Source organism: Symphalangus syndactylus, chromosome 8 (assembly GCF_028878055.3).
Source record: "Symphalangus syndactylus isolate Jambi chromosome 8, NHGRI_mSymSyn1-v2.1_pri, whole genome shotgun sequence".
Classification (NCBI taxonomy): Eukaryota; Metazoa; Chordata; class Mammalia; order Primates; family Hylobatidae; genus Symphalangus; species Symphalangus syndactylus.
The window spans coordinates 61,464,327-61,490,348 of record NC_072430.2 but is presented as its reverse complement, the minus strand read 5'-3'; the positions used below and the strand labels follow the sequence as shown (position 1 = coordinate 61,490,348).

Below are 26,022 nucleotides of genomic sequence, written 5' to 3'. Positions count from 1 at the left end.
GCAGAAGTTCTCCCTTACCACCTCCCTCCACGTCATTACACAAGCACCTTCCAGAAAGAACACAAAGGCCAGCTCTGAGAATTCTAGGGTAATCCGCTTCGTGACCTGCAGTGGAAAGAATTTGGGCCTTGTGCCAGCAGGCTGATGCCACGAAGATTAACTAGTATTAAAAACAGGGTGGAGAACCCCATCAATAAATAAGAGGAAGTAAGATTTGGGACTGCTTCTGCAGCCTGATTAAATAGGGAGTTTTATCAGGGGAAATTCTGCACCCATATGGGGGCTCACCCTGGGTCCTCGGTGCTCACACTGCCCTCTCCTCCTACTCTCTCCTGCCATGTGCCTGTCTCCTGGGAACAGTCCCCCCAGTATTGTCCAAAAAGCTCACACCTCCATGGTCTATTCTGGATAAATGCAATCAGTGAGGAATGTTTCTCTGTGAAATGGGACCTGAGGCTTGAGGTCCTTAGGTTTGGCATGAAAGGAGACAGGGGAGGTGGGACAGCCCTAGCCCCAGGGAGTCTCTCCCTGTCTGCTCCAGGCCCTTGGCTGGGCACATTATGCAGGCTGACTTGATGTATACTCCCTGTAAAGTACAAATGATTATATTCCAGATGAAGAAACATGGTCTCAGAGAAGTTAAGTTTATTTATTTTGCTCCTTGCTGTTCTCGAAAGATTTGAGGTATTTAACAAAAGTGCTTATGATTCAAAAGGAAAACAATACAAGCTTGATGGGGAGAGGGAAGATAAAGGCAATGCTTGGAAGGCGTGATAAGCTACCCAGAAATGTACACCATGCTGGGCTGGTCGAGTGGTCAGAGGTGGCCATACATTTGGCTCGGGGTTTCCTAGAAGCCAAAACAGAAGGAACACAATTTATATTTAGAAAAGTGAAGCAACTGACACAGCAAGTAGAGTAGCCAGGATTTGAACCCAGGTTTATCCAATGCCAAAGCTCATTCATTCCCTCATTTGTTTGTAAGGTGGGACTTGTGTTGTGGTCTTCAATGGAGGCTGAGGTCCAAGTCACAAGAAGCTCAACTGCAAGTCCTGCCACACAGTGACGACAGCCACCAATGTGCTGTCAAGATTTGGATCAAACACTCCATGCCAGGCTCATCAAGAAGCAGCTAGATGGGGTCTACCCCCTACGCATTCCCCTCCCAGTGGCCCCACCCTAGCCCGTATGGGTCCTCCTAGCACCCAGGCCATGTGTGCTAAGGGGCTGACATCTCATCAAGGGAGAGGGGATGCTTTCCCTTCTTGGATGCCACAGTAAAGACTGGGGAACCATATGAAGGGAAACTAGTTGGCTGGAGGTTTGCTGAGCTGTAGAACCCACAGGCTTACCCTATGCTGTCACCAGAATTCAGCATGATGAGAGAGCTTTGGACAGGTCAATCTGGGCCCCTGGAGGGCGAGGGAACATGGATGTAAAGACTGGTGTCCACACAGGCCTATGGAGTTCTGAAGGCAGAGGTCCCCTGGAGTCGTTGGTACCAGTCAGACTTGATGAGATTGTGGAGCAGTGTCTCTGGGAAGAGGAGAGGGCAGCTCCAACCCTATCACGTTCTCCACAGCCCTTGGAGGGCAGGAAAAGTATCTCAGAAGGTTGTCTTCTTCTCGGCTCATTCTTAGAAGAGTTGTCAGGGCAGGTAAAAACAAAAACCAGAACCCCCAAATCCTTTAAGGTAGAGATTTTGAACAAATTGTTGAAATCTATTAAGTCCTTAGTTTGTTCATCTGTGAAATGGGCATAAGACCCTCTCCTCCACCCCCCTAAATTTTGTGAGGCTTCGCTGAAATAGGTATAGTATGGGTCTCATGGGCCTGACTCACATGGGTCACTTGAAACATGGTTGTGGAATCTGGTTTCATGTTATCTTTGTTTTTGTCGTCTTCTTTTTTTTTTTTTTTTTTTGAGTGCGTTCTGTTCTGAGGAATCCCCAGGATATACTGTTCTTGTGAATTGTAGTCCTGTCTTCTTACTTGTATTGCAAAAATTCCTGAGCCCACTCAAGTTGTTTCTGTCTCCATCTGCCAGAGGGGAACACTAGAATCTGAAGGCTAAAAGCTCCCCAGGTGATTCTATAGTGAAGTATGAGTACTTCTGCTTCGGGCTATGCTTGGCAATCCTGAGTGGAGTGTAGGTGTTATCTACCCCTTCTCAAATAGCACTCCTCTGCTTTTATAAAATGTGTGAAATTCCCACGAGGCTTTTACCTGGGCCTGAAAAGCAAAGTTATTTAAAAAGAGTGCAGAGAGCCATTGTTAACTACTAATATTCCAGCTCTGATGGCTTATTGGATCAGTTCATCAACCTCAGATGTCCCTGAAGGAGTAGGGCTTCTAAATAGACGCCTTTTGATGAGCAAGTGGGTGAGAATTATTCCAAGCCATAGAATCTTGCTTGGGCAGCCAGTGAGAGGTGGTACCTTGAAGAGGGAAGAAAGGGGAATAAAAAAGGAAGCCAGTCTCTCTCATTTAATTAGGCTTTGTATCATGAATAATTTTTTCACTTTTTATTTAGAAATAATTTCATTCTGTAAAGTAAATAGATTAAAAACATTTCTGGCATATAAAGTTATAAAAATAGTACAAGGACTTTCTTATATATGTTGCTCAGCTTCTTCAAATATTAACCTCTCAGAAACCAATTCTATGATCAAAACCAGAAAACTAACATTGATAGGAAAGAACTTTACAATGAGAATTACAAACCATTGCTCAAAGAAATCAGAGATGATTCAAACAAAGGGAAAAACATCCCATGCTCATGGATAGGAAGAGTCAATATTAAAGTGGCCATACTTCCCAAAGCAATTTACAGATTCATTGCTATTCCTATCAAACTACTAATGACATTCTTCACAGAACTAGTAAGAAAACTATTTTAAAATTCATATGGAACCAAAAAACTCGAATAGGCTAGGCAATCCTAAGCGAAAAAACAAAGCTGGAGACATCACATTACCCAACTTCAAACTATACTACAGGGCTACAGTAACCAAAACAGCATGATACTGGTACCAAAACAGGTACATAGACCAATGGAACAGAACAGAGAGCTGAGAAATAATGCCACACATCTATGATCATCTGATCTTTGACAAAGCTGACAAAAACAAGCAATGGGGAAAAGGCTGTCTATTCAATAAATGGTGCAAGGATAACTGGCTAGCCATATGTAGAAGATCAAAACTGGATCCCTTCCTTACACCATATACAAAAATCTACTCAAGATGAATTAAATACTAAATGTAAAACCGCAAACTATAAAAATCCTGGAAGTCGACCTAAGCAATACCATCCTGGACATAGGAATGGACAAAGATTTCACGACAACATCAAAAGCAAAAATTGACAAATGGGATCTAACTAAACTTAAAAGCTGCACAGCGAATGAAACTATCAACAGAGTAAACAGCCTACAGAATGGGAGAAAATGTTTGCAAATTATATATCTGACAAAGGTCTAATATCCAGAAACTATAAGGAACTTAAAAACTTAAAGAGAAAAACAACCCCACTAAAAAGCGGGCAAAGGACAAGAATAGATACTTTTCCAAAGAAGACACATATGCAGCCAACAAGCATATGAAAAAACTCACTATCACTGATCATTAGAAAAATACAAATCAAAATCAAAAAGAGATACCATCTCACACCAATCAGAATGGCTACGAAAAAGTAAAAAAAAAAAACAGATGCTGGCAAAGTTGCAGAGAAAAGGGAACACTTAGACACTTGGCAGGAGTGTAAATTAGTTCAACCATTGTGGAAAGCAGTATGATGATTCCTCAAAAAGCTAAAAACAGAACTACCATTTGACCCAGCAATCTCATTACTGGGTATACACCCAGAGAAATATAAATCTTTCCACCATAAAGACATGTGCATGCATATGTTCACTGCAGCACTATTCACAATAGCAAAGACATGGAATCAACATAAATGCCCATCAATGATAGATTGGGTAAAGAAAATATGGCACATATACACCATGCAATACTATGCAGCCAGAAAACGTGAGGTCATGTCTTTCACGGGAACATGGATGGAGCTGGAGGCTCCTTAGCAAATTAATGCAGGAACAGTAAACCAAATACCATGTGTTCTCATTTATAAGTGGGAGCTAAATGATGAGAACTTATGAACACAAAGAAGGGAACAACACACTGGGCTCTACTTAAGGTTGGAGAGGAGCAGAAAAAATAACTATTGGATACTAGGCTTAGTACAAAAGTGCTGAAATAATCTGTATAACAAACGTCTGTGATATGAGTTTACCTATATAACAAACCTGCACATGTACCCCTGAACCTAAAATTAAAAAACCCAGCTCGGTGATCAAAACCAAAAAATTAACATTAACATGAAACAAATTACAGATTAATTCTGTAGAATTCAATTAAAATTTGATTTCAAATTAAATCATTCAGATTTCTTCAGTTATCCTACAAATATCCTTTTTTCTGGTCCAGGATCCCATCCAGGATCCCATATTACATTTAGTTGCCATATTTTTTTCCCAGCATCCTTTAACCTAGAACAGTCCGTCTGTGTTTTTTTTAATGACTGATGCTTTTGAAGAGTACTAACTGGCTGTTTTGTAGGATGAATGCCAATTTGGGTTTGTCTGATATCTCCTCTTGATTCAATTTAGGTTATTCATTTTTGGCAGGAATACCACAAGAGATGATGTTGTTCCCTACTAAGGGCATTACAGGAGGTGGCACAAGATTAAATGTTTGCATTTTTAGAAGAACATCTTAGAAGGGCATATACTTATTTTTACAATGAATACAGGTTTTAGCAATAATGAAGAACAGGTGAAGCTGCATCCCGAACCTGCTCTATAAGCTCTCCTTCTCTGCCCTCCTGCACCACGTCTTAACCCTAGTGCTCGGCCTTTCTTTCCACATGCTTCCTTCGCTAAGCATGTCTGCCTAGAATGTAAGGAATCCTCTTAGAGGGGCGAAGTACTTTGGGAAAGATTTGTACAATTGCTCATGAAAAGAAGCCAAAGAGTAATAAAAATGTAGTGACTGCTTCTATTTAAGCACATTTTTTTTTTTTGGAAAGAAAATTGGATATAATAAAAGTTGAATGTGGTCGAAGAAACAAAGACATTTATGCATCTGTGTGTGTGCAAGATTTGCCAGTAAGGGAAAAACTTAAACTGCAGAAAATATAGTTGTTAGTACAAAATTATCTCATGTTTCAAGTGGGTAGGAGTGAAATAATTCAAAATAGTATAGAAAGAGAGGAGCTGAATGGAACTGTGAATGAGAAAGTCAGAGCCAGGACATTTTTGCCTGCCCTGCACAGTTAGAGGTCACATAATTTTAGGATAAACTTGGCCAGAGTGACAGCATCCAGAATGTGCTTGTGTTGCATGGATGGATCGTTCGCCTCGCTTGGGTCCTTTAGGAATAGATTAAAAGCTTTAGCATAGGAAAAGTATTAAGAGCACCAAAGATGAACTTCAATTTTATAATTGTTCATCCATTTGATGATGTTGGCCGAGGTCAAGAAAAAAATAACCAGAGAATAAGTGGGCTTTATTTTTAGAGTTTAATGCCGATGACCTTATTTTTGGAGAAAATCATATTGTACTCAACTTAAAAGAGGAAAACAAAAGAGAAAAGGACAAAATACACAGAAACAAGAAAATACACAGAAAAACATTTCCTGGATCAAACACTTAAACATTTTGGCATCCTTTAAGATCTCTTTTTATCCATATACCCACAGAGAGGTTTGCCATCTTATAATGAGACTACACATGCTGGTTTCTATCCTGCTCTCTTTTTAGTCCTCCTCTTTTTCTGCTTAAAAGTAACAACTGCTTATTGTAAAGAAAAAAATCAAACATTTTAGATCATATGTTTAATCCAAACATATGATGCAGAATATGAAAATCTCCCCTAGTGATAATCATTTAAATAGTTTGATGTATGTTACTTGATTTTCTCTATACAGTCTTGGAGCTTAGTTTTTTCACATAATGTACCTTAGGCCTAATACCTTTCTGATGGATGTGGAGGGGGTCACTTGACCTTTTTGGCATTCAAAGTTTCTTTTCTTTGGAATACGGTGGTATGAAATGTGAATTGATCACCTGCCTCTTAAGAGTTTCTCTCATTTCTTATTTTATATTTTGGGGGCATCTGTCTCCACTGGCTACCTCATCTCTGTTCAAAATTCTCCTACATTGACTTCACGACACTGCTTCCCATCCCGCCACCCTCTCCTTCCTCCCTGCTCTCCTCAAACCAAGGGCTCATTGCCGTTTCCTGATCCCTTGTCCAGTGTCCAGACTGGTTTCTCATCTTGTTTCTCACACATGGCTCTTTCTCCCCCAACTCTGGCTTGGATCCCCCCGCCCCACGGGTCTTCCTCCAGGGTGACTGCGTACCTCCTACAGCTTCAGCTCTTAAGCGGGGCCCTAACTGGGAATCTGTATTTGTTTCCTAAGGCTGCTGTAACAGAGTACCACAAACTGGGAGGCTCACAACAACAGCAATGTTTTCTCTACCATTCTGAATGCTAGAAGTCTGAAATCAAGGTGTTGGCTGGCTATGGTCCCTGTGAGGGCTCTAGGGGAAGACCTTTCCTTGCCTAAAGTTCTAGCTTCTGCTGGTTGCCTGCAATTCTTGGCACTCTTTTTTTTGTAAATGCATCACTCTGTTGACAAAAAGAGTCAAACTGTAAAATGGTAGAAGAGATGTATTCTGAGCCAAATACAAGAGACAAATGGCTCATAACACAGCCCTCAGGAGATCCTGAGAACATGTGTCCAAGGTGGTCAAGGTACAGTTTGGTTTTATACATTTTAGGGAGACATGAGACATCAAATACACGTAAGATGTACATTGGTTTTGTCCAGAAAGGGGGGACAACTGGAAGCTTCCAGGTCATAGGTGGATTCAAAGATTTTCTGATTGATGATTGGTTGAAAGAGTTAAGTTATTGTCTAAAGACTTAGGAATGTCTGGGTTAAGATGTAGGTTGCGAGACCAAGGTTTTTTCATGCAAAGTAAGGCCTCCAGGTAGCAGGCTTCAGGGAGAATAGATTGTAAATGCTTCTTATCAGATGTATAAGTCTGATAAGTCCATTTCCAAGTAAGATCACATTCGGAGGTGCCAGATACACATCCATTTTGGGGGGATCTTATTCAACCGAGTACACTGCTGTAGGTTATATTACCACTTTCCTTTTAGACATTTCTTTCTTTCTTTCTTTCTTTCTTTTTTTTTTTTTGAGATGGAGTCTCACTCTGTTGCCCAGGCTGGAGTGCAGTGGCATGATCTTGGCTCACTGCAAGCTCCACCTCCCAGGTTCACGCCATTCTCCTGCCTCAGCCTCCTGAGTAGCTGGGACTACAGGTGCCCACCACCATGCCTGGTTAATTACTTTTTTTTTTTTTGTATTTTTAGTAGAGACGGGGTTTCACTGTGTTGGCCAGGATGGTCTTGATCTCCTGACCTCGTGATCCTCCTGCCTCGGCCTCCCAAAGTGCTGGGATTACAGGCTTTAAGACATTTCTTTGTTCATGTTCCACAGATGTTTTCAACTCAATATGTCAAATAATAACCTTATTTTCACACCAATCCTCTAAGCAGAACCTGCTCCTTCTGAAGGGATTAATGGAGTCACTTTCCTTCCAGTAACAGGCTAGGGATCTTGGCATTTTTCTTTCTTTTCGTCTCAACAATCACTTGCCAGGCTCTCTGACTCATCCGTCAGCTATTTTCACATCCAGCCCTTCCTTGAACCATCACAATCACTGTCCTTGTATAGAGCTTTGACTCTGATGCCTGGAGAGGCCAGAGAACAAATGTAAATGATGAAAAGGGGTTGTGACACAGTAGGGAGGGACATGGACTCTGGTGGGCTGAGAAGCTGGCCTCCTCTGGAAGTATTCAAATCTAATTCCACCTCCTCCTCCTCCAAAACTCTGTTGGAGCTCTTAGTCTTCCTGTGTGCAACCCAGGTTCCACTCCTTGTTGTCTCCAGCCTGGGTTAAAGTGATCATTTCTTTCTTTTTTCTTTTTTTAAGATGGAGTCTTGCTCTGTCACCCAAGCTGGAGTGCAATGGCGCGATCTCGGCTCACTGCAACCTCCGCCTCCCTGGTTCAAGTGATTCTCCTGTCTCAGCCTCCTGAGTAGCTGGGATTACGGGTGCATGCTGCCACGCCTGGCTAATTTTTTGTATTTGTTTTTAGTAGAGATGGAGTCTCACCGTGTTAGTCAGGATGGTCTCGATCTCCTGACCTCGTGATCCGCCCGCCTCGGCCTCCCAAAGTGCTGGGATTACAGGCGTGAGCCCCCACGCCCGGCCTAAAGTGATCATTTCTTAAATACATTACCCATGGTAGCCCCAGTCCATCCATGACAGACTTTCCTGAAATACAGATTGGAAGCTGCTATTTTCTCTATTAAATTGTACCAGGGTTTTCTGTTCTCTATGCTGGTGACTGGCTTCCAGTATGCAGACACACACATTAGGCAGTGTGCAAGAGGTGGACAGGAGGGAAATTTTGGAACTATGTATATTCTGATGTTAAAAAAGATGGAGGCTGGTTGCAGTGACTCACACCTGCAGTCCCAGCAGTTTGGGAGGCTGAGGCAGAAAGGTCGTTCGAGCTCAGGAGTTCCAGACCAGCCTGGGCAACATAGCGAGACCTCATCTCTACTAAAGATGAAAGAAATCAGCTGGGCATGGTGGCCTATGCCTGCAGTCCCAGCTACTTTGCAGGCTGAGGGGAGAGGATTGCTTGAGCCTAGAAGGTCAAGCCTGCAGTGAGCTATTGCACTGCAGCTTAGGTGACAGAGCACAGCCTACAGAGGAGCCAAAGCTTCACCAAAGTGCAAAGAGGCTGCCAGTGGAATTCATCCTAATACTGCAATGGACTTGAGCCCAGGGACAAGCTTTTAGTATCTAGTTTTAACTAAGCTCTAGTAAAATGGACAAGGCGCTTAAAAATTGCTTCAAGGACTGAAGAAGATACTAGTGTTGAAGTGCAAACAAACAAGAAGTTAAGTCTGGTTCAAGCCCTTGGTCAGCTGCTTTATAAGGTGACAGCAATGACAATCTATGCAAGCAGTTGGCTAAACAAATTCAAAGTTGTCAAGAAGACTGTTTGAAATGCAAATGTTAAATAAAAGTTTTGCTAGGTAAATGTACATTGTGCTTTGAGGATGTGCCTCTGCCAGTATGAGGCCATCGCAATCAGCAAGGCATTTAAACTTAAAATCCTCCCTTTAAGTTAATATATATTTTTATCTTTCATAAGATAGTATGACACATTAATGTAGTGAATCAGATATATAATTTCTAAGTAAATAAACAGAAATACCTATATTAGGGTTATGTGCTTAGAGTTTTTTTAATGAATGGAGTGTGTGATCACAAGTTTGGAAAACAGTGGTCTACAGAGTCAGGTTCATGCTCCTTAGCACTGCACGTCAGGCCGGTAGTCACAGCGCCTAACCTTCTTTTTAACCTCGCCTCCACTCTATCTCTCTCCATGGGTGAAATCTATGGCTTATGTGTCCTGCTATGGTTTGACTGTATTCCCCAAAAAGTGCATGTTGGAAACTTAACTGCCGATGCAGCAGTGTTGGGTGGTGGGGCCTAATGAGATTGGATTCGGCCATGAGGGCAGAGTGAATGTGATGTGAATGCCATTGTCACAGGAGTGGATTCATTACTGTGGGAGTGGGTTTGTAATAAAACAAGGAGTTTGGCTCCTTTTCCTGATAACTTCTACCATGTTTTGAGGCAGAAAGAAGGCCCCTGCCAGAGGGCAGCCCCTTGTTCTTGGACTTCCCAGCCTCTAGCATTGTGAGAAATAAATTTCTGTTTATTATGAATTACCCGGTCTGTGGCAGTCTGCTATAATAGCACAAACAGACTAAAGCCAATTTGCACACTGGGTTCCTTGGCTTCGGTTTTTTTCTCTGCCTGTCAAAACTGATTCTCCTTGCCCAGTCTCCTCCTCTTGTAACCTTTCTCTCCTCTCCAAGGTGGGATCAAACGCCACCTCTCCTGAGTCTGTCCTTGTTCTCAGTCACTCTTTTGTTCCTGTCTGCTCTTGCTCATGTGGTTTCTCACACCTCTGTTCAGCTTCTATGCTTGGGCAGGTGCTGTTGGCTTTGTGTGTGTGTGTGTGCGCGTGCACACGTGTGCGTGTGTGCTGACCCTGTGCTGGGTGACTGGAAGCTCCCTGAGGAGGAGCCTGACTATTCCTCGTTCTTTGTCACCTCTCCTCTTCCCTTCTCTACTCCAACAAGGCACTTATCCATTCAATGCATTTTTTACAGAACTGACCTCCTTTTTTTAAATGTTCTCATATTAATGACCTTTTATACTTGAGCACAGTCTACATTTCCTGTACAAAGAATGAGGATCATTAGTAATTGAGGAAATGATGAAATCCAGCCATTCTGACACTGTTCCTTATCTAGGATCTCTTGCTTTCTCCCCAAAGCTGCTTATTAGGGAAGTGTTTACAGTGATCAAACATGGCGAAAGAGCAGAGGACAAATCTCAGAAGGACAATGAGATAAAAATGGAAGATTTTCCTTCTGGTTCTTTTGTTACAAAAGCTTTGTTTTAAAAACAAATTTATCTACCTGCCAATAGCAGAAGGCACTTCTTGGCTAGAAAAGCATTTTCTTTTCCTTTTTCAATTCTCTAAAACTTACATTGTATCCATTTTTAGGCAAAACAAAAACTTTTTTATTATTTTTTAAAACCTGGGTATGAACAAGTTATAAATGTTAAATGCAAAAGAAGGGAGCTTTTATAGTCAGTATTACCTATGTTGGTACTAACCTCAGAAAGGGCTACTGAAGGGAGCCGTATGTGGCAAGATGCTGCCAGTTCTGTGGCTTTCTTGTTTGCCTGCTGCATGACTTTGGAGAGCTGCCTAGGATGACCTTTATTGTTTATGTTTGAGCTGCACATGTAACAGTGAAGAGAAATCTAACATAATTGACTCCATCTTGCTTCTAACCTCACAAGCTAACTGCCTTTTCTCATTTCTGCATGCAGGCCAAGGTAACTATGGTAGAAATTTAGTTTCTAGTTTAATTTAAAGCAAAGGTGATAACAGTCCCTTCCCAAAACTAACCCCTGAGGAGATAAGGAGGGTATACGCACTAATAACCATGTTATGTTAAAAATGTACAGGAGCCTTGTGACCTGACCAAGGAAAAGATGATTTGCAACCTTTTGGACTCCTGCTGATGCCCAGATGTCTGCGGTCAGTTGTCACTGCCTGACCTCAACCCCTAACCTCCTCCTTGTTTCCCTTTCTGCAATATAAAAACAAGCTTGAGATTCATGCCTTTATTTTTATTTTTTCAAGATGGAGTCTTGCTCTGTTGCCCAGGCTGGAGTGCAGTGGCACGATCTCGGCTCACTACAACCTCCACCTCCCAGGTTTAAGCGATTCTCCTGCCTCAGCCTCCTGAGTAGCCGGGATTGCAGGCATGTGCCACCACGCCCAGCTAATTTTTGTATTTTTAGTAGAGATGGGGTTTCACCATGTTGACCAGGCTGCTCTCAAACTCCTGACCTCATGATCCGCCCGCCTTGGGCTCCCAAAGTGCTGGGTTTACAGGCATGAGCCACTGTGCCTGGCCGAGATTCATGCCTTCAAAGATGGTTCTTTACAGCACTAGTCTACCATCTTCTTGGTTTGTTGGCCATTGAAATAGTCGTTTTGCTTGCCCCAACACCTTGTCTCTTGAGTTACTAGCTATTGTGCAGTGAGTGGTATGAGTTTTGGACTTGACAACACACATACAAACCAAACAAAAAAGTAATTTTCAATTATAAATCTCTTATAGTGTGTTTAAGCAAGTATAAGAACAAGCATATGTTGTAAGAATGATAAAAAGATAATATCTAGTTTTGGCCAAGTGGTGGGGCAAAGCACTTCTTGTCTCCTGTTGGCAGGAGTTTGAATTGGTGTAATTTTTCTGAAAGAAAATTTGGAAAAATTCTTTAAACACTAGAAGTGCATATTTTTTGATGTAACAATGCCATTTCTAGCAATGTATTTTAAAGATATAATTACAGTTTTGAACAGAGGTTTAGCTATAAGGATGTTCACTGTAGCATCGTTTATAATAACAATGAAAATTAGAAATGACTTACATGTCCAATAATAGAATATTGGTAAAATAAATTATAGTTTTTCCATACAACAGAATAATTAGCAGCCAGTACAAACTGAGCTGTAGCAGAATTTTTAATGATACAATATATTGTTAAGTCAATTAAGCAGGCCATAAATAGTACATTCAGCCTGATTGTAATTTGTTACAAAAAAAAAGTGTGTGCAACTTTGATTTTCCAGTTTATTCTAGCAACAAGAGGCTACATTTGTTTTTTAGTATTCATATCCTGTGGTTCTATTCCCCATCTAGTTTGATTGCACGATATTCTTCTAGAAGATTCTCCTTCCCTGTATCTCATTACCTTAGCCTGGAGCTTCATTTCTTTGCAGGGCACCTCTTGTTCCCTTAATATCTCTCTTCATGAGGCTTTGCAGAAACATGGACAATGGATTAATTCTCCAAATGCAGGTTAGACTGAGCTGTGATGTATAATGCAACTTTGCTGAGTGCTTGGGTATAGTATGTGGAAGTCCCAACCAAAAAAGAAAAACTTAAAATTGATTATGAGATACATTTGCTCCTAGAAAACTTAAGCTTGTGTCAGTTTCACCCACTGTGTCCTGTACTGGCTGTTTCTTTCCTTTTCATCCAGCCCATGGCCATTTTGCAAGGACTAGCTTATTACCTCTTGCCAGAGTGTCCTTCAGCTTTTCTCTTCCCAGGAGTCCTTGCCACCAATCTCCCTGAGACCCCCAAAGAGGGAAAAACAGCTTCCCTAAAAGGAAACATAATTTGTAGAAATTAATTCCACCCACATGAAGGATAGTTACATTCACATTAATTGTGCTAAGTGATTTAACCTAGTGTGTGAAACCTCCCCATTTCAGAATGGGAGTTCAGAAAAGGCCATGAAAGAGATCTTTTTCTTGCCACACCTCTTACTCCCCCAAACAAAAGGACAACCTGACTCAAAAAGAAATATCAGCTATCATTCTGGAATGCAAAACTTCTTGTGATAACAAAGGAAAATACTATATCGTTCCCCTATGCTTTTGCTTTTTACTAATAGTGTTAATAACAACAAAAAAGAAATTCAGTGTCAACTAGAACACTTATTCTACCTATATATGGGTGTAGAAAACCCTTGAGATGTGCCCTAAAATATAAGCAATAATGACCTCTAGGTGAAGGGTTTATTAGTTATCTATTCCTGTGTAAGAAATTATCCTAGAATTTAGCAGCTTAACACAACAAACATTTATTATTGCACAGTTTCTGTGGGGCAGCAATGTGAGTGTGGCTAGTTGTCTTGGGGCCTCTCACAAGGCTGCAGTCAAGGTGGTCAAGTTCAAGGTCTGGGTCTTAGTTCAAGGCTCAACTGGGAAAGCCTGTGCTTCTACACTTAGGTGGCTCAGGTACTGGCTGTTGGCTATGGGCAAGAGATGTTAGTTCCTTGCCATGTGAGCCTCTCAATAAGGCTACTTCCAATGTGGCAGCAAGTTCTGTGTGTGTATGTGAGAGAGAAAGTGGTGGGGAGAGAGAGAGAGGGAAAGGCCACAGGCTTTTTAGTAGTCTAATGTGTTGGGGGTCCAAAACACCCACCCTCTAGCTTTGATGACTCAGTAGGAGGACTCACAGGACTCAGCACATAGTCATACTCATGGCTGTGATTTATTACCAAGAAAAGATAAAGCAAAATCAGCAAAGGAAAAAGGTGCATGAAGTAAAGACCAGAGGGAACCAGGCACAAGCTTCCAAGTCCTCTGACAGTGCAGTCATACAGGACAAACTTCACTCCCCTAGCAGTGACCTGAAACACGTATGAGATGTTTGTCACTAGACAACCTCATGGAAGACCCAATTCCCAGGGTTTTTACTGTGGGTTAGTCACATTGACACCTGATGTCTAGCACATACCCATATTCTAGATTTCCAGAAGGAAGGCTGATGTTCAACATAACTATTGTTGGCACAAACAGCTTAGGCAGAAAGTGAGTCCTTCTTATCAGGGCATGGGGGGAACCTTTCTCATGAAATGCAAAGGCCAGTCTTATAAGCAGGACTATCTAAGGAGAACAGTCTCAGGCCTGCTATGTTAACTCTTTTCTGCACACCTAATCTTAGAAATGACACCCATTGCATTTTGTGTATTGTGTTCATTAGAAGTGAGTCACTAGGTCCAGCCCCAGGCAAGGGGAGGAGCTTACAGAAGGACATAAATGCTAGGAAAGAAGTGTCACTGGGGGCTGTCTTAGTGACTACCCATTACATGGGGTGATTTTACTTTTTCTCATTTGTATTTTCTGTTTTTCTCTCTAATGATATGTCGTACTTTTATAGTAAGAAAAAGCCATAAAAACATAATTATGTACACAACTTTGGTGGAAGAAAATTGGGCTTCCTGTTGGTACTGTCTACACACATAGGTGTGGATTTTTATGGTGTAATAATTCTCGATGGTGTTAGAGTTGGTGAAGTTACCTATGAGGAAACATTGGAATGTTTTCTAGTTATAAGGATAAGTGCTGGATTTAAAAAAAGTTTGGTGTTTTTAACAGCAGCAGCAGTGGTAGAGGAGCTGAAGTTGACAATAATTTGTGAAATGGCAGGATGTGGAGGCTAAGGGAAACTCACCAGGCTCCAGGAAGCTTCAGACCAAGGCAAATATTGTGCCTTGAGATGTTTGTCAAGAAACCCTGCAGGTCATTGTTTAATGTATGTCAATGTGGGGACAGCTGCAGGGACAGAATGAGGAGGTGTGTGGAGGGTGAAGGATGGAGCAGGGACTTATACCCTGTGCTGTGGGTAGGGGGCTAGTGGCAGGGTAGCAATTTCACTTCTGCTCTGAAGGGGAAAGATGAGATCTGGGACAGAAGGATGAGGTACCTCTTACCTCTCTGCTTTTCAGCTCAGAATTTCAGAGAGGATGGGACTCTGGCCTGGGAGAGGAAGATGAACCTATCATATAATGACTGAGAGCTATTGCCTGCTGGTCTAGTGTTCATGGTAGCAAAGATGCCCACTAAACTTCAGAGGTAGACAATGGCACAGGGACTCAGGAGTACCCCTGCTGTCAGGCATCAGAATCATGGACATTTTATGAGAGAGAGGCGGGGGGCAGGGAAGGAGAAGAGCAATGCATTCAGAAGGTCTCCTCTAGCATCCACAACACCCCATACTTGCTTCATCTTTCTCCGCCACAGTCATTAAAACCTTCTAATGTGCTATTATTATTTTATTATGTTTGTTTTTTGTCTTTTCTCTCCACCTTAATATAAGTTCTATGAGGACAGGGATTTTGTCTGTTTTGTGTCTGTTGTATAAACAGGCACTCAACAAACATTGTAAAATTGAGTTAAAAAACACATATGCTAGTACTTCACATTCATTGCCTTGCTCTGTTGCTTATTGGTATTTAAATAAAACTGCATGTGTTTGCCTTTTAACTTTGTAAATTCATCTGTAGAGCTCCATGAACTTTAAAACAGATTTGTCAATATTATAAGTAAAATAAGCTAGACACAAAAGGCCACATATTGTGTGATTCCGTTTATATGAGATGTCCAAAATACACCAATTCATAGAGATAGAAAGTAGATTAGTGGTTGCCAGGGCTGTGGGGCAGAGGGAGTAGAGGGTGACTGCTAATGGGTATGGGTTTCTTTTCTGGGCTAATAAAAATGTTCTAGAATTAGATAGTGATAATGGTGCACCACTCTGTAACTATACTAAAACCCACTGTAGGAGAGAAAAGTAATATACTTTCCTCATCTATCGCAAGGTTCATGACCGACACTCCTATAACAAAAGACAGATTAACAAGAGAAAAGGGTAACACATTTGTATTAGTCAGTTCTCATGCTGCTAATAAAAATACACCCAAGACTGGGTAATTTATAAAGAAAAAGAGATCTAATGGACTCACAGTTCTACATGGCTGTGGAGGCCTCACAATCATGGCAGAAGGGTGAAGGAGGAGCACAGTCATGTCTTACATGGCAGCAGGCAAGAGAGCTTGTGTGGGGGAACTGCCCTTTATAAAACCATCAGATTTCATGAGACTTATTCACTATCACGAGAACAGCATGGGAAAAACTTGCCCCATGATTCAGTTCCTTTCCATTCAGTCCCTCCCATGACATGTGGAGATTATGGAAGCTACAATTCAAGATGAGATTTGGGTGGGAACACAGCCAAACCATATCAGCATTTATTCAACCAAAGTTTTATAGGACAGGAAAGACTTCAGAAATGAAGAACCCAAGACTCAGGGAAAAGTGTCTATTTTTGTGCTTAGGTTTGATGAAGAATGGATAGTCATGTAGAAGTATAATTGGTCAAAAAGAAGGTGTGGCCTAATGGTAATAAACTGAGGGGAACATAGCAAGGCCTGTTTGTTCTTTCCTCTGGGCATAGGGCAGGACACCTGCTACATGAGGGTCTTATGACCTACTTTCAGGAAAAGCAGGTCAAAGAATTCTGTTATGGCCAGCTGTTACACAGAAAGGAAGGAGAAGGTCTGAAAATGGCCTTCTTGTTTCTGTTTTCTTCCCAATTTCTGAGGCATCGTATTTTGCAGTAACATGTCCTGAATCCTGATGCCACTGAATTGTGTACTTTAAAAGGATGAATTTGTGGTATGTGAATTATATCTCAATAAGATTGTTACTGATGACCCACAGATTTGTCATTAATTTCCCACAAGGTAAAGGTGATTGTTTCTTTCCACAGATAAAATCTAATAATATCTTTCTGCAGATATATCAGGTAGCTTGTTGGCCACCTGATTTTTAACTCCTTACCATCAGGTGACATTAGGCAAGTTACTGGCTTGACTCCTGGGGCCTTATTACTCTCCTTTGAATAATTAGCACACTAATACCTACAACTAAGGGCCACGTGGGAGGTCAAATGCATTGGCCCATGCGTGAAGCCTACCACTGAGCTTAACAGATGGACAGTGAGCTCAGTCCCCATCCTTTCCTCCTCCTACCTTAGAAGACCTGTAAAGTGCCTGGGCCAGTGGCAAAGCAAGTTATTAGAATCTGATCACTGAGGTAGGATCCATTTCCTGGCATCTGAAATAACACATCACCTCTTGAAGCCTGTTTTTCTGTAGCAGTTCAGCATGCTTATGTTCATTAGTTGTCACAGAAAGTCCTTGTCACTTGCTCTTCGTTCTCATAAATCCAGAGCACAGGCTCTTCGACTATTACTGAGCGCAGACAGACTCCTCCACGGCTTCCTGTTGGCTGGGTGGCTCTGCAGCCTTTCCCTCACACAGCAGTGCGCTGGCAGATGCTTCACGGTCAGTTCTCTGGGGGATATATATATTCCTGATTTGTAGCATGTGCCAGTTTTCATGGTGTAAATACTCCCACCATGGCTAATTTCAAGCTACCAATGTGATATTACTGAACACAGAGTTGGGAGGAGATGGGCACAGCCAGCTCTCTCTCAAGATGTACAAATGTGCCCCAGCATACCGCTGCCTTTGTGGGATAATTAAACCATCACTGCTTAGCAGAGCTTGTAGGCAGCTACTAGACACAACTGCTTAGAAAGAAAGGGGTTTCCTCACATGAATTTTCACAGCATGGCACCTCTGCTGGGGCTTCTGACTTCTGAGAGCTCAGCAGGTAACACAAAATTATGAGCTTGAAGCTAGGGTTGAAAATCAGCGCAGGGATTTAGAGAGGAGGTGAAGAGGTGGTTAAGATCCCACAGTATGCCTGTTTTGGAGCTATATGTATGTATTTTTACCATATGTGCACTAGTACTGGAGACAGCACATTCTGGTCATTCAGAAAGCATCAGACATTATGACTTGCAGCCTGGAAGAACTGAGTTTATGCATATTTGACAAGGTTAGAATCACATAACTAAGGTCTAAGGATTACAGGACGCATGATAAAGAGGAAGGCAAAGGTGTTTGGTAAGTTGGCAGCCTCATACACAGAAGCTATGTAAACCCAAATTAAGGAAGCCCCCAGTCCTCTGGTGGGCTGGCCCATCCCCTTTGTGGTGGCAGGTTAAAGATGGAATGAGTTTCTGAGAGCAAAAACAAATATTGATTGAGGTGATTATGGAAATGATTTTGAATGCTGAGGCTGTTTAGAGACTGTAGGATGGAATGTGGAGGTGGACGTGTGCTGTTGTTTGCTGTGAGAATAATCTGGTTAAGGACAGTGGGTTGGTTAGAGCAACCTACCTTCTATAACAAACGAACCCCAGTGATTTCATACAAACACTGTCTTTCTCACATAACTGTCAAATGCAGGAGGTTCTTGTTTGGCTGGAAGTGAGGCAGCTCTGCTTCAGGTAATCATTCAGAGATCCACGTTGACAGTGCTGTCTTCAACATATGACTTTCAATATTTCCCTGTCAACAATACCAGCCAGCAAATAGGGGAGCGGCAAGGAAGGAGAGAAGGCATACCTACTTTTAAAAAGTATTTAATTCATTATTTATTAATTTTTAGAGACAGAGTCTCGCTTTGTTGCCCAGGCTGGAGTGCAATGGTGCAATCATGGCTCACTGCAGTCTTGAATTCCTGGGCTCAAGCAATCCTTTTGCCTTAGCTTCCTGAGTAGCCAGGGCAACAGGCGTGTACCACCTAGCTTGGCTCATTTTTTTATTTTATGTTTTGTAGAAACTGGGTCTCCCTATGTTGCTGAGGCTGGTTTCAAACTCCTGCCTTCAAGCAATCCTCCCACAGCACTGGGTGCCACCACGCCTGGCCTCATATCTATGTTTTAACCACATCTGTTCCATTCACATTTCTCTATGGGCTCCCTTTTGCAACAGGAGCAATAAATGCTCTGAGTGAGCATTAATTGAAGACCCTGTGCCTTTATGACAAGTTCTGTGACTTTTCAATCATTGAGTAGACTCTGGCTGGGCAGCCGCTTCCCAGGAAAAGACCTGCATTACAGAGGGGAACAAAATCTTTGGTGGGCAGTAAGCTCTGTCTGCCATAGATAGGAGCAAAATGTGCTCAAAATGGTGCTAACCAAGAGCTTTCTTTTGTTAAGACTATCTGTACTTAAACAAGCTGGACAAGTTAGCGTTTTATCTCATATGTTTCCTTTCAGAGGAAACTACGTTAGTCAAGACGGTGTGGTTCTATGTTAAACTGATAGGGCATGGTGAATTGCCCTGGGTCTCTCCCAGCAGGGCGGTTCTTGAGGGTGTGTCCTTTCAGCACTGGGGGAGCTATTAACTGAAGGCCCCCTGCCCTTCCTTCCACAACAACTCCTCTTAGTTCCTGAGGCTCTTGTTAAATCCACTAATTTACTAACTCACCGCCCTTGGGATTTTAATTGAGACCAGTATGAGTAACATGCTCTGGCAATTACTGGGGCAAATAAAGTATCGTCCTTTACCCCCAACTAAAGCCACTTGCTAAGGATTCAAACCTATTCCATTTCTTTTCATGCCCAGAGATTTCTAGATTTATTTCCTCAGATTCAAGCCTGGAAGACAATGAACAGTAGATTAACATACTGAAAACTGATGTTTTGGCCAAAGAAAATATCTGTTACTCAGTGTTTTGCATATGTGGGGGCACAGTGATCCACTTCATTTGTTCTCCTCATACAGAAAAGCAGACAGTTAATTTAGCTTATGTCAATCAGTGTAAATGTCAGGCAAGTGACCAGGCAAGGCCGTGGTGCTGACTGCAACAAACAATGGGAGAGAAGAGCCCTGGCCATGGCTTTGAAACTGCCTTTGCAAAATTATGACAGTGAGAGAAATCTGACATGGCTCATTCCATCTTGTTTCTAGCCTTACAGGTTGGTTGTCTTTGCTCATTCCTGGGTGTGGGCCAAGCTGACTTCGGGAGAAATTTATAGTTGAAATGATAATAGCCCTTCCCCAAAACTAAACTGTTCTCATAAAACTAACGAAAGGGCCACCAAGTTAGGGGGATGAGAAGGGCTAGAATTACCAGCAATTATTCTGCAGCTTGTAAGATTTGCAACTTCCCCAATTACTCTTGCAGATAACATCACTATTGTAGAACCTAGGACTGGCCTTTTGAGATGTCTTTTCAGGTTTTTGCATTTGTAACAATGGGATGGCCCCACCTGGACCTGCCAACCAGTCCTGTGGCCCCCACCCAGGAACTGACTCAGCCACAATAGGACAGCTTCAGTTCCTATGATTTCCTCTCTGACCCAGCCAATCAGCATGCCCCCTACCCTAGCCCCTTGCACACCAAATTATCTTTGGAAAAAACCCTAACCTATGAGCATTTGGTGAGATTGATTTGAGTAATAACTGTTTCCTCATATCAACTGAACTCTTTACTGCAATGCCATGGTCTTGGTAAGTTTGATTTTGTTTGTGCAGCAGGCAGGAAGACCCCATCAGGTGGTTATAGCTTGCTTAGGTGAGCACCGTGCAGAGGAGCATGAGTCATCAGCTATCCCCAGGATATTCACAGCTCTGTTCAAATGTGAAGATTGGCAACTTCATACTTTTCTTTTGATGATGTTCCAAAAGCCATTTGGTGGGCTTTAATATTTGTGCCCAAGATAGTCATTCAGATGAAACCTCCTTTGCAAAGATTGTAACAGTGAGAAAATTAAGACAGTGAAAGAGATCTGACCTAACTGACTCCATCTTGCCTTTAAACTCCAAGCTGCCTTTGTTTATTCCTGGGGTAGACCAAGCTAACTTTGGAGGGAATTTAGTTTATAGTTTAACTTTGAAACAAAGATGATAACAGCTTCTCTGCAAACAAACTCTCTCCTTGCTTGGTGTATTAGTTCGTTTTCACAATGCTATAAAGATACTACCTGAGACTGGATAATTTATAAAGGAAAGCAGTTTAATTGACTCACAGTTCTGCATGGCTGGAGAGGCCTCAGGAAACTTACAATCATGGCAAAAGGGGAAAGCAGGCACGTTTTACACGGCGGCAGGTGAGAGAGTGAAAAGCCCAGGGGAAACTGCAATTTATAAAACCACGATATCTTGTGAGAACTCCCTGTCATGAGAACAGCATAGAGGAAACCACCCCCATGATCCATTTACCCCCCACCAGGTCTCTCCCTCCACACCTGGGGATTACAATTCAAGATAAGATTTGGATGGGGACTCAAAGCCTAACCATATCACTTAGGGACCAGGTTGCCTTTGTAAAACCAAAAATTAGTGACAAGATTAAAAATTATGGTTCAGGAGTCATGTAGCTGCAGGCCACAAGATCACTAATCACCCCAGTTGCTCCTATAGATGACAGCACTATCATAAAGATTGGTGTTTGAGATATTTTTCAGACTCTGTATTCTGACGGATCAGCTGGTGCCACCCAGACCAGTAAACTGGCTCATCTCATCTCATGGTCCCCACCTGGGAACAAACTCAGTGCAATAGGACAGATTTGACTCCCTGTAATTCCATCCCTGACCTGACCAATCAGTATTCCCCATTCCCTAGGCCCCTGCCTGCCAAACTATCTTTAAAAAATCCTAGCCTCTAAATTTTCAGGGAGGCTGAATAAAACTGCAATCTTCTGTTCAGCCAGCTGTATGAATTAAACTCTTTCTCTGTAGCAATTCCCCTGTCTTGATAAATTCACTCTGTCTTATCAGAGAGCAAGATGAACCCATCAAGCTGTTACACAGCTTTCCACAAAAGACAATAGATTAATGCTACCAACTATTTCTAGGCAGCTCAGCCAGTGAGGGCTAAAAACATTGAAGATTTCTGTGTTGAAAATCCCCTCTTCCTATCTCACTCTCTATTGCCTCTCTGTAGCTTCTTTTTCCTTTTATTGTTGTCCTTGATATTTCACCAATGTGAACTTGGTAGGGAGTATGGCCCTCGGATGACAAACCAGGTCCCAGACATTAGACCCTCCTAGAGTTAACACTGACCAGAGGTGTCTAATTGCCAGGATGGGGATATGCCTTGGAGCCAGTTTTCTTCTACATGATTGGGATGAGAAATTGAATGGCTCCCACAGGGCTCTAGGAATGTGGGTTCGGCCACAAGAACTCCAAGTAGCCTGATATTATGGAGTCTTCACTGAACAAATGCATTTCCTACACTAGTCAGGATGAAAAAATACCGACTCTTATGCAGAAAAACAAGATCAAAATATTCAATTGTGTTTATTTTCTCTGAGTGACAATCCATCTATCTTTTAGTATTTCTCTTACTAGGAAAGTTTAATGTGGAAAAATACTAGAGCTCATTCAGGAATAGCAAATAGATAACATTTCACATGTGATCTCTAATAGATTGGTTGTGCCTGTCTGGAGAGTTATGCTAAGCAGAATTCTGACATTGCATCTACTTTTTACATGAAAAACAGTCACAGTTGATTAGTAATATCTGCCCTGGGTGCAGGAGTCAGAGCAGTAGACACGTTTACCACATTCACTCATTCATTCAGTCACCAAATATTGAGTGCCAATATTGTATGCAAGGGACTCTTCTAGGGGCAATGGCACAGTTGTAGTTGCTGAGGTTCTGTTCTAGGTAGAGGGCAGTGTTCTAAGAGCTGACTGTATTTACTATTCCTAAGTGACCCATCAATTTACAGGTCTTGATAGGTCAAATGATTCATCCAAGGCCACAAAATCAGTAAGAGTCAACAGGAACACAGGACTCTGACTTCCTTCTTGTCTACCTTGTGACCCTCTCACCATCACCTGGGTGAACTGTTTATCAGCAATTTTTATTCTAAAGCTGTAGTTGCAGAAAACTTCTTGACCTACTCCCATCTTTTTGGTCAATGGTGGACCTTCAATGTGGGCTGTAGCCTGGGAATAAGGAGACTTTTCTTCCTTCTTGGAACCTTCCATGCAGAATCACCTGCCATTTTCAAGAATGTAAGAGAGGCAGCAAAGCATGTGGAAAATTCCTCTTTGTTGGCAAAGACCAATGTGACATTTAGTTGAATGAGGATATTATCCAAACGCCCTATAGGGGTTAACAGTGCCTGCAGGGAGTGGGAGCTCCATGGATCAAGGTATCACATGGTAGTTGGGTGAGTTTTTCCATGTCTGGATTCCAGGAAATTTTCCCTGATATGGTTCTGTTGTTCAAAGTAAGCCTGTTCGGCCCAGGGCTTTTGAAAGTAGCCATGTCTAGATGGGTGGTGGAAGGGCACCTGGGGGGAGAGATTATATTTTCTCAGTAGAATCCAGTTTATTCCAGCAGTTCCTGAGTTCCCCACTGCACACCCATACTTTGGGGAAGGGTGTGTGTGCCTCCCTGCTGGGCTTTTCATCTGAACTTCAAAGCACTGCAAAACAGACTACTCTGTCTCTTTTCCTGCTTGGTCTTCATGGAAAAATGGTGAGATCTGACCTCCTCCCAGTGTCCGAACTTCCTACTCAAAGCTTTGGAGGCCCTGGATTAAGATTCCAGGAAGGGCAAAACCCAAGCCACAAGTGGGGAAGGCTTTGTTTCATGCACATGAATCATTCTTTCAAAGAAATCATAAAAAGGCTCATTTATGTAACTGTGTCTATTTAAGGATTTTTTGAGAGAGTTTCTAGGAAGTTAACAAAAATCTGAGATATTCTAAAACACCTCTACCCATGGGGCACTGTTCTAACAAGCTCATTATCTGTCATTACATGTAGCAGGAGTTGTTGGGGCCCGGCCCAAGTCCCCTTAGTCTATCGTGGACATCATTCACAGACAGCTCCTGTACAGGCACAATGGCTTCCTCAGCTCCCTGGATGAGAATATTCTCTGGCTGTGTTTCCTGGGAGCAGACTTGAAGTGCTGGGGAATCAATACTCCAGGAGCCTCGCTCAGCCAATAAGGGACACAGTGATCAATTCTGAGGTGTGTGCTGCACAGTCCCTAAGAGGGTCCCAGTAGGACTGAGTCCTGGCTGTCTGCAATTGTAAGTTTCTCATTTATACCCCTTACTTGGCTTGTTTCCCTTCCCTCTCTCAACTTCCAGCTCAGTCATTGTGCATTCTGGTCACCTCCACAGAAACACTTGCACCTAAATCCTGGTCTCAGGGTTGGTTTATGGAGGAACCTAAACTGAGACCTGACAAACCTCTGTGTCTTCCGCAGGGCCAAGCTGCCAAGAACTTCTTGAGGTCTGCAGTCTTCTCCTCTCTCTGTTGTTAGGTAGACAGAGGTTTGCCCAGCCGGGATTTGTCTTTTCCAGGGCAGGAGGCTTCACAATGTGGACAAAGTAAGATTCACAACTTGATGGAGATACCAGACTGACCCAGAGAGACTGCATCATTACTAAGCCCAGCACCTGCCTGGGTGGTAATAAAGAGGGAGAGCTCAGTGTCAGTGGCCATGAGATGACCCCCACCTGGTCATTGACACACCAGGTGGTGACTGTGGATCAGCGTTTAAGAACATCCACATGACCCTGATGGGGGGTGGGGGGCTAAAAGCAACTGGCTGGTTTGGGAAGACGAGTAGCTGGCAGTGCCCACTCTGTTGGGGACTGTGGGCAGAGGGAAGGTATGATCAAGAGATAGTCTCTGCTCTAGAAGAGCACAAGGTCTCTTTTCCTTGTGAAAATCAGTCTCTTTATTTCCTCTGGGTAGCTACATAAACCATCTCCTAGTAAATGCCAAATCCTCAGGCAAAATGGCCTTGTGTGCCTGGTGCAGGACACATTAGCCATGTCATGGGTTTGAGCCCATATTGGACCATGGTTACAACCGAAGCCAACTGACCTTCCTCCTCTTCCTGTCATGGCTGAGGTTGAATCGTGACTTATCAGACATCTTTGTCTGCCCTACTTTTAGGTGACACAGCTAGGAAGAACAGTCACTTGTCCCCAGCCCAGCTGGAGGGCTGAGCCACGTGTCTATAGAGTGTCACTGACCTTTGGCTCCTGCTGCTTGTAACAAGTGTAGGGCCAGGTTCAGTTGTGTGGTATCGGTAGGGACGGGGGAGAAGGAAAAGGGGGAAAGAAAGAAACTTTTGGAAAGGAGTAGTCCTTATTAGAGAAATAGGAGGCATTCCTTTGTGGTGCATTTCTTTCTTCCACACTTCCCTGTGGTGCCTTCAAAGGCCTGGCCTTCCCTGTGCTCTGGGCTCCCCTCCACTCCTTCAGGACCAGCTAAGCTGGAAATAGTGAGGACTGGGAAGTGACCAAGTGCAAATAGGTTAACATGTTGCTAATGATCATAGCTAATACTTGCTGAGCGTTCACTTTGTGCAGGCACTCTGCTGAGGACGGCGCAAGAATTACTTTGTCCAATTATCTCAACAATCCCAGCAATTAGGCACTATAATTAGTTCTATTTTTAAGATAAGCTGAGACACAAATGTTAACTTTCCCAAGATCACACTAGTAAGGAGTCGGGACAGTATGTTTTTGACAAATGTTAATTCAGTACCTTCTATGTGGTGTGAACCCCAAATATCAGAGAGAGGTCTCAGTCAATTTAGGAAGTTTATTTTGCCAAAGGACGCATGCCCATGACACAGCCTCAGGAGGGCCTAATGACATGTGCTCAAGGTGGCTGGGGGCACAGCTTGGTTTTACACATTTTAGGGAGATATAAGACATCAGTCGATATATGTAGGAAGTACATTGGTTCTGTCCAGAAAGGTGAGACAACTCAAAGCAGGGAGGGGGCGTCCAGGTCATAGGTAGGTAAGAGACAAATGGTTGCATTCTTTTGAGGTTCTGATTAGCCTCTCCAAAGGAGGCAGTCAGATTTGCATTTATCTCGGTGAGAAGAGGAATGACTTTGAGTTCTGTCTGTCCTTTGTCCACAAAGAAATTCCTTGTGAGGAAGGAATGTAGCTTTTTAAAAAAATTATTTTATTTTGTTTTATTTTATTTTTTTTAAATTTAGTAGCTTTTTTAGGAATAGAATGTGAGGTAGGTTTTCCCTAAGCAGTTCCCAGCTTGACTTTTCCCT

The 26,022-nt window shown here is 42.5% G+C and overlaps 1 long non-coding RNA gene across 1 annotated transcript; it reads right to left on the bottom strand.

Annotated features, from left to right (window-relative positions):
- Window positions 1-628: 628 nt before the first annotated feature.
- Window positions 629-16,139, bottom strand: LOC129487209 (uncharacterized). The gene is made up of 4 exons (XR_008659262.1): window positions 16,067-16,139; window positions 13,744-13,805; window positions 12,827-12,916; window positions 629-2,437 (listed from the first exon to the last, which is right to left on the bottom strand). It is a non-coding gene; the product is annotated as an uncharacterized lncRNA (long non-coding RNA).
- Between the last annotated feature and the right edge of the window lie 9,883 nt (window positions 16,140-26,022).